This window comes from Mirounga angustirostris, unplaced genomic scaffold, assembly GCF_029215605.1.
Source record: "Mirounga angustirostris isolate CCGP_5_RB_7025 unplaced genomic scaffold, mMirAng1.0.hap1 SCAF_12, whole genome shotgun sequence".
NCBI classification, from domain to species: Eukaryota; Metazoa; Chordata; class Mammalia; order Carnivora; family Phocidae; genus Mirounga; species Mirounga angustirostris.
Genome location: NW_026991720.1, coordinates 107,437,039 through 107,446,276, shown reverse-complemented (window position 1 = coordinate 107,446,276; position 9,238 = coordinate 107,437,039).

Below are 9,238 nucleotides of genomic sequence, written 5' to 3'. Positions count from 1 at the left end.
CTCATACTAGCTCCTGACTGTTAAATTTGGGGGACTTTTGTGAGAGAGAATTAAACTATTGGTAGCTTGGACCAGCCATTGTAGGAATATTTATGCCACAGAACTTGGCTAGCCCTTCAATCGGGGGCTGTATTTTCCCCAACCAAACTGGTTGCCAAACACTTACCAGCAAGCCTCTGATCACCCACACAACAACTCTGTGCACCCTCTCCCTTTGATGTAGAGAATCTGAAGCAGAGAAAGATTAAATCCCTTTCTCAGACAGTACAGTCAGTGAGCAAGAGAGCTGATATTTGAACCTAAGTGGGCTGGTTGCAGGGGCTGCACGCCAACCTCAGCGCACCACGTCCCTGCAGGGAAGGTGAGGCCCCAGAGGTCAGAGGCTCCTGCTTGTGAACAGCATTTGCCCTCGGGCTGGGGAGAAGGTAGGTTGTTTCAGGGGCACAGGGATTAGAAGGGTTGATCTGATGCTAGAGGGAGGGATTGCATGACTCCCATCCTATGGAGACAAAGCTCATTAATTTTATTAAGACCTTAGGGTCCCACAGTCCACAGACAATTAGTCCCTGATTGTTGTACAGAGGCAGGGGACTATCTAGAGGAACCATGGCAGCATTTGCTATCCCTGTGGTAGGTAAAGAGGTCCCCCACTGCTTCTTTTTGTCAGGAATAACAAGGTGGTCTCCTCCCTACCACTCCAGAGACTCCCCCAGGCTTCTAGATATCCCCCCAAGCCTCTGATCCAATCATGTAGGATCCCATTTTTTTAAGTACTCAACTTCCTTCTGTTCCATCGACTTCTGTCTGAGTTAGACCTGACTGCAACAGCACAGAATTACAAAACCTTAGGCCTGGAACAGTCTAAGGCTCATACAACATAGCTGAGTCATTAACATGCCTGTCCTCCATTGCAGTAGGGGCTCATGGGGTCAGCTAATCAATGGCACCCTGGCCCTGGTCCAAATCACAGTGGCTCTGTGAGGTCCATGGACCTACCTGGTAGTCATTTTTATAGTTCCTGAATGTGTAATTGGAATGCATACACCTGGTGTTTGGCAGAATCCCCACATTGGTTCTTGGGCCAGTGGAGTAAGTGATATGGTAGGAGGATGCTGAGGGGGAGTCCCAAATCTGTACTCCCTTCTCCACAAAGACACTAAGTCCAGAGCAATATCACAATCCGAAGGAAATGGTGCAGATTGATGCAGGGGGTGGTTGTTCCTATCCTGTCCACTTCATTGACCACTCTGGTCACTACAAACACCCGACCAGATCCTGGAAGAAGACAATGAGCCACCAGAAACGCAACCAGGTAGTTGCCTAACTACAGCTTTCATGCCTGATTAACATGGTTTGGGGCTCGGTTACATGGCTCTTGGGTACTGGTGAATGTGTTTTCAAATACTATCAGGATGGAGGACGAGAAGCAGTTTGCATCTACACGGTGTGTGTAAAACTGTACGTTTATGTTACTGTATCATAACTCTGACATCATAACGTGGTCCAAAGGGATGTGGACAGCGTGTGCTGGTACTACAGGCAGAAAAGTGTGGTCTGTCCTATTTGCTGATTTCTGTAGAGGGAATATTTCTACCATATCAAATTTTAACCTGCCAGTGTGACTTTACTGAAAATGCAGATTTGGAGAGCTGTACATGGTAACACACCCCCACGCAGTATATCATAGTATTTTTTTTTAATCATACAGACACAATAGATGTCAATAAGCACAGTTTAGCATAAAATATAGCTCTTCCCATAAGCAGCCTGAGGTGATCTCTGGAAATATTTCACTATTCACTTGACCCAGATAACCCTACAAAATCATGCCAATCAAGAGGTTCGAATCTTTGTGTTCACTTTAGGAATACACCTGAAACTGCCCAGGCCATCAAAAATATGCATATCTGGAAAGCCACCAAGTATCTGAAGGATGTCACATTGCAAAAGCAGCGTGCACCACTCCCTGGCTACAATGGTGGAGTTGGGAGGTGTGCCCTGGCCAAACAGTGGGGCTGGACACGGGGCTGGTGGCCCAAAAAGAGTGCTGATTTTTACTGCACATGCTTAAAAATGAAGAGAATAATGCTGAGCTTAAGGGTTTTGATGTAGATTCTCTGGCCATTGAGCACATCCAGGTGAACAAAACCCCCACGATGCGACACAGAACTTACCGGGTTCATGGTCGGATTCACCCACACGTGAGCTATCCCTGCCACATTGAGATGATCCTTACTGAAAAAGAGCAGATTGTTCCTAAACCAGAAGGGGAGGTTGCACAGAAGAAAAAGATATCCCAGAAGAAACTGAAGAAACAAAAGTTTATGGCCTGGTAGTAAATTCTGCATAAAATACATGCAAATAAAAGTAAAAAAAAATCACAGAATATAGTAAAATAGCGAGGAAATGATCAGTTTTAAATATTATCTCTGATTTTAATATAACTTATAAATTTATAATGACTTATTTTTAATAGCTGTATTTAACAACTGGTTTGCAAAATGCCTGAAAATCTAACAGCTCTCATGATATTTTTTTTCAAAGATTTTATTTATTTATTTGAGAAAGAGAGAGAGCATGGGGAGGTGGGGAGGTGGGGACGGAGTGTCAGAGGGAGAGGGAGAAGCACACTCACCACTGAGCAGGGAGCCCAAAGAGGGGACCCATCCCAGGACCCTGGGATCATGACCTGAGCTGAAGGCAGATGCTTAACCCACTGAGCCACCCAGGTGCTCCTTTCATGAAACAATAGGAGGCAGCTCCAGCACCCCTGGACATGGGCCTTCTGGACATTCCACAAAACCTCACTTGGTTCCATCATATTGACGACACATAATTATTCAAGCAGGGTGAGCCAGAATTGGTGAATATGTTGCTGGCATTGGTACAACAACTGTACTCCCAAGAGTGGGAGAGAAACCCTAGGAAGATTCAAGGCCCGGGGTGGAACAAGATGGAGGAGGAGTAGGAGACCTGGGTTTCGTCTCCTCTCAGGAATTCAGCTGGATAGGGAACAAACCATTCTGAACACCTATAAACCCAACAGGAGATTAAAGAAAGGAATAGCAACAACTCTCTGAACAGAAAAGCAACCACTTTCTGGAAGGTAGGACGTGCGGAGAATTGAATCCGCGGCGATATTCGGGAGGATAGACGGCGGGGGAGGGGCCTCCGTCTGCCGCTTCTGGCAAGTGATAGAGCCGCGGAGCACAAAATCGGAACTTTTAAAAGTCTGCTCCGCCGAGGGACGTCACTCCGGTGGCTGAGCGGGGGGTGGAACCCTCCGGGACAGTGTGGTCTCAGGACCCTCGGGGTCACAGAAAGACCGGGGGTGCCTGAGGGCAGCAGAGCTCCCAGGGATCGGAGCGGGGAAGCCGGCTGCAGAGGCGGAGCCCAGGCGCGGGCTCTCAGCTCGGGGTCGCCATAAACCGTGATCCGCGGCCCAGTCGGGCCCCTGCTCCTCCAGCAGGGACCCGACAAGCGGCAGATCCGGGGAGACTCACCTTCCTCCCCCGGGAGGAGCCGCGCAGAGTGCACCGCAGGGATCGGCTGGGTTTGGAGACTCCACCCGGGGTCGGGGGCCAGAGAGAGAAACGCGCAGTCACAGGCCGGGCGAGCAGGGAGTGCGGCCGGAGACCAGGGAGACGGGAGTGACTGACGGCTTTTCTCTGGGGGCTCATTGAGGAGCGGGGCCCCGAATTCTCAGCTCCTCCGGGGCGGAGATTGGGAGGCCGCCATTTTCACTCTCCGCCTCCAAAGCTGTACGGAAAGCTCGCAGGGAACAAAAGCCCCGGAGAGCAAACCCGAGCAGATGACGTAGCCGGGAGGGGGCAAGGGCGGGGCAATTCCGCCTCCGGCAGAGACATTTGGGAACCACGGCAACAGGCCCCTCCCCAGAAGATCAGCGAGAACAGCCAGCCAAGACCAAGTTTACCGATCAATGAGAACGGCAGAACTCCAGCGCTAGGGGACTACTGCACATAGAATTCACGGCTTTTTTACCATGATTCTTTAATCTTTCAAAGTTAATTTTTTTAACTGTCTTTTTTCTTTTTTTTTTTTTTGTGAATTTTTCTTTTTCCCTTTTTCAACCAACATCTTATCAATCCCTTTTAAAAAAAAAAAATTATTTTTCATTTTTAGAGTCATATTCTATCCCTTCATAGTAGTTACCCCTATTTTTGGCATATATATAAAAGTTGTTCTCTCTTTAAAATTTTGAGATAGTTTCTTCTAACAGATTAAAATATACCCTAAATCTCTAGTATATGGTGTTTTCTATTCCCCTGCCTGATCACATTCTTTCCCTTTTTTTTCTTTTTTCTTTTTTTAAATCCTCTCTTCTTTTTTCAAACAACTTCTTATCAATTCCTTTTATAAAATTTTTTATAATTTCCATCTTTACAGTCATATTCCATCCCTTCATCCTATCAACACTTATTTTTGTACATATATAAGTTTTTCTTTCTTTAAAATTTTGGGAGGCACTTTCTTCTAAAAGACCAAAATACACCCCAAATCTAGTGTGTGGCACTGATCTATATACCAGCCTGATCATATTTGATCACATTCTGGTTTTGTTGTTGTTGTTGTTGTTGTTTTGTTTTGTTTGTTTTTGTTTGTTTTTATCTTTATCTTTATCTTTTTCTTTTTTTTCTTTTTCTTTTTTCTCTCTTTCCATTTCTTTTTCCACTGCTTCAGGTCTTTTCTGATTTGTTTAGAGTGTATTTTCTGGGGACATTGTTACTCTGCTAGCATTTTGTTCTCTCATTAATCTATTCTCCTCTGCACAAAATAACAAGATGGAGAAAATCACCTCAACAAAAAGAACAAGAGGTAGTACTGACTGCCAGGGACCTACTCAATACGGACATTAGTACGATGTCAGATCTAGAGTTCAGAATCATCACTTTAAAGATACTAGCTGGGCTTGAAAAAAATATGGAAGTTATTAGAGAAACCCTTTCTGGAGAAGTAAAAGAACTAAAATCTAACCAAGTAGAAATCAAAAAGGCTATTAATGAGGTGCAATCAAAAATGGGGGCGCTAACTGCTAGGATAAATGAGGCAGAAGAGAGAATCAGTAATATAGAAGACCAAATGATGGAAAATAAAGAAGCTGAGAAAAAGAGAGATAAACAACTACTAGATCACAAGGGCAGAATTCGAAAGATAGGCGATACGATAAGACGAAACAACATTAGAATAATTGGGATCCCAGAAGAAGAAGAAAGAGAGAGAGGGGCAGAAGGTATAATGGAGCAAATTATAGCAAAGAACTTCCCTAATTTGGGGAAGGAAACAGGCATCAAAATCCAGGAAGCACAGAGAACCCCTCTCAAAATCAATAAAAATAGGTCAACACCCTGACATCTAATAATAAAACTTAACGATTCTCATTGACAAAGAGAAAATCCTGAAAGCAGCTCGGGAGAAGAGATATGTAACCCACATTGGTAGAAACATTAGATTGGCAACAGACCTATCCACAGAGACCTGGCAGGCCAGAAGGGACTGGCAGGATATATTCAGAGCACTAAATGAGAAAAATATGAAGCCAAGAATACTCTATCCAGCTAGGCTGTCATTGAAAATTGAAGGAGAGATAAAAAGCTTCCAGGACAAACAAAAACTAAAGGAATTTGCAAACACAAAACCAGCCCTACAGGAAATCTTGAAAGGGGTCCTCTAAGCAAAGAGAGGCCCTAAAAGCAACATAGACCAGAAAGGAACACAGACAATATACGGTAACAGTCACCTTACAGGCAATACAATGGGAGGGTTAGAGGGAGAAGCAGGGAGCCCAATGCGGGAATCGATCGCACGACTCCAGGATCATGACCTGAGCCAAAGGCAGTCACTTAACCAACTGAGCCACCCAGGAGCCCTGTTCTGCTATCATTTTTGAGGTAACAAATAGACATACTGCATTTTTTTCATCTGCTAAGTGACATTAACCCAGTACAGCACTTCTGATGCCAGTCTGGGAAAAAAGCGACAAGCAACACTGGGATCAATTGGGAATATTGTGAATATGTGTCAGTTAGTGTATGACTGACAGCAAAGTCTGCAGGGCCACTTACACGGTCCTTTCATGGGCCAGGCTCTACTTGAAGCACTTTACATATATGAACTCATGATCCTCACAGCAGCCCTGTGATGATTTATTATTACTCTTATGTTTTTTAGATTATGGATGAAGAAACTAAGGCACAGTGAGGTCAATTTAGTCAAGGTCACACAGCTGGTAACACACAGTCAGGATTCAAATCTAGATGGTCCACGCTCTGAACTGCTCTACCAACCTGTCTCACATATATTTAACACAGGCCTTTAACATAATACTAGTTTTTTAAAATTACGCTCAATAGACTTTCTGTTGTTAAGTCTAACTCTCTGTTGGTGATATCACAATTCTTTGAGAGTCCCAGAGTCCATGAGGTAGGTAAGAATACTAAAATTTGGTTACCATCTAGGGAATTCACAATTCATGCACTTCGAACTTACGACAACTCCAAACTGCGGGCAATGCCTCGGAATCAGAGAATCTTAGAAGATGCCTTAGATATCATTACATATAGTACTTCCACTCTCACTGTCCTTTATCCAACCTAGTTCTAGAATCCATTAATACAGCTACTCACTACCCTTCACCATTCCTCACCCCCCATCTGTGCCCTCGCCCCCATCTGTGCCCTCGCCATGTCCTCATTGTCCTACTCAGGCAACTTAAGTTCTGTCATCAGCCATGATTGTCGCTCCCTTGCAAACACTACTGGATCTTCTGCCTCAACCTTACTTCAGCATACGTGCCCGGCTGAGGCATAACTCTGCTTATATCTCTCCATCTACTCTACGCAGGCACATGTAACTGATAACTAACCTCAAGAGGGCATTTAATGGTGTATGATAATCACAGGAAATTCCTTTAGTCCGTTCACTCTGACACTCCCCTGGATAACTATTTCACACTTTCCTTCTTAAATCTACCATTATTTCTCCCTCAGCCCTAATCTCATTGGATGACCCTGTTTCCTCCACATAGCTAAATCCAATGATCAGTTCTCAGTGGCTCTCTTATCTGACTTATCAGTGGCATCTGACATAGTTGATCATTCTCTTCCCCTGGCTTCTAGGCCTCTCCACCCTCCTGTGTGCATTTTCTCTTCTCTTTCTAGAGTTACTTTCTTGGTGATCTCATTCAGTGTCACTGCTCTGCAAGTTGTATGCTGATGATGTCCCAATATGCATCTTCAGACCAGACACAGACTTTTAAATCCAACTTCAAACAGGACATTTGCATTTGGATGTCTAATGAGCATCTCAAGCTTAAATATCCCAACTGGAGCTCCTACTACCCTTTTCCAATCCAAACTGACTCCTCTTACAATCTACCTCATCTCAATAAAGGCAACTTCATTCTTCTGGATACTCAAATTAAAACCCTTGAAGTGATCTTTGACTCTCTGCTCTCAGACCTCAAATCCAATCTGTCAGCAAATGTTACTGGCTCAGGCCACTTCTTCCCTGTCACACTTTCATCAGGTTCAAACCACTATCTCTCACATAAATTACTGCAATAACCTCTTAATTAGTATCACTATTTATGCCTGCCATCCTACTGCCTATTTTCAATTCAGTAGCCAGAATGAGCCTATTAAAATTCGTTTTATCATGTTCCTCTCCTACTCAAAACCCTATAATGGTTTCTCATCTCAGAATAAAAAGCAAAATTCTTTTTTTAAAAAGCAAAATTCTTCCAACAATGTATAAGATCCTACATAAACGCATTTCCACACACCCCCAATCATTATCTGACTGACCTCATTGCTCACTATTCTATTTCCTTCCATCACTCTGCTCCAACCACATATAATGCATTGTCCACGTTGTATCCAACTATATTGGTTTCCTTGCCTTTGTCTGAGTAATCCAGGCATGCTCCCACCTCAGGGCATTTGTACTTAAAATTCCCTCTGGCTGGAATATTCTCCTCCCAGATATTTTGGGTTTACACCATCGCTTCTTTCAAAGTCTTCTTCTCAGTGAGATCTTTTCTGCCACTCTATCTAAAATCCACTACTTTTTATCCCTCTCCTTCTCTGCTTTGTTTTTCTCTTTAGCACTCTCTAATATACCATATGCTATTCATTCATGTTGGATAATTTTTTTTCTCTCCCACTAGAAGGCAAAGTTCATGAAGACCAGAGCTTTTGTCTGTTTTGTTCAGTGCTTTATTCTTAGCTGTTAGAAAAACGCCAGCACTTACTAGCCTAGCAGGTACTCAATAAATATTTGTTGAATGCATAGCTAGAATAAAACCCATGATTCATTCTCCAGGCAAAAAAGTGACAGAAATTAAAAGGCACCCAATGTGTAAATCAATCTGGAAGGGAGTTACAATCTTGGGACAGAAGTATGTTGGAGGAAAACAAAAGCAACTATATGATGTCTCATACTTTTCTGAACATAATTTGAAATGACTGTGTAAAAGAGTTCGCTTAATAGCCAATGACTTGAAAATACTGTTTATGTAACAACCAATAATTGGGAAAAAATTTTAGCATTATTATATAACATGTCATCCTACATGGGCATATTAGCATTCTCACATGAATTCTTCAGCAAGATATAAAATAATATACATATTGGGGATACAAATAAATCTTTAACTATCCCCTCACCACTTCCATCCCCAACAATTTTCTGATTTTTCAAGGCAGGAATTCTAGTCCCCAAAAGCAACACAAAAAGCACATTTCCACAACTTTCAATAAAAGTTAACAACTAGAGTTAGTACCTATTCAGAAAAAACCAAGGGCTATTAGTCCTGTCTTTTATTGTTTTTTTCCTTAAAATAGTCTGAATATTTTCTCTTACAAAGAAATATATAATCCAGTGGAAGTGCCCTATGGTATCCACACACAAAAGATAGTATACAAAGTGCCTCCCACTCTCGGATACACTCCCTTTAAATATTAACGTCAAAAAGTTAGTAATATCTGGTTTAACAACTGGCTTACATGACAAACATAAAGCTATGGGGATCACAGAGAGGTTTCCCTCTGAAGGAACTGCAGTGGTCACTGAGATCTGTATTAGGAAGTAAAAACAGAACATTTTTTCCCCCCTCAAAATAAGAATATATAAATTCCCACACTGGGACAGATTCATGGTCTGTAATTCCAGTCTGAAACATTTAAAAATGTTAACAGACTTAATTCTGTGGGAAAACAAA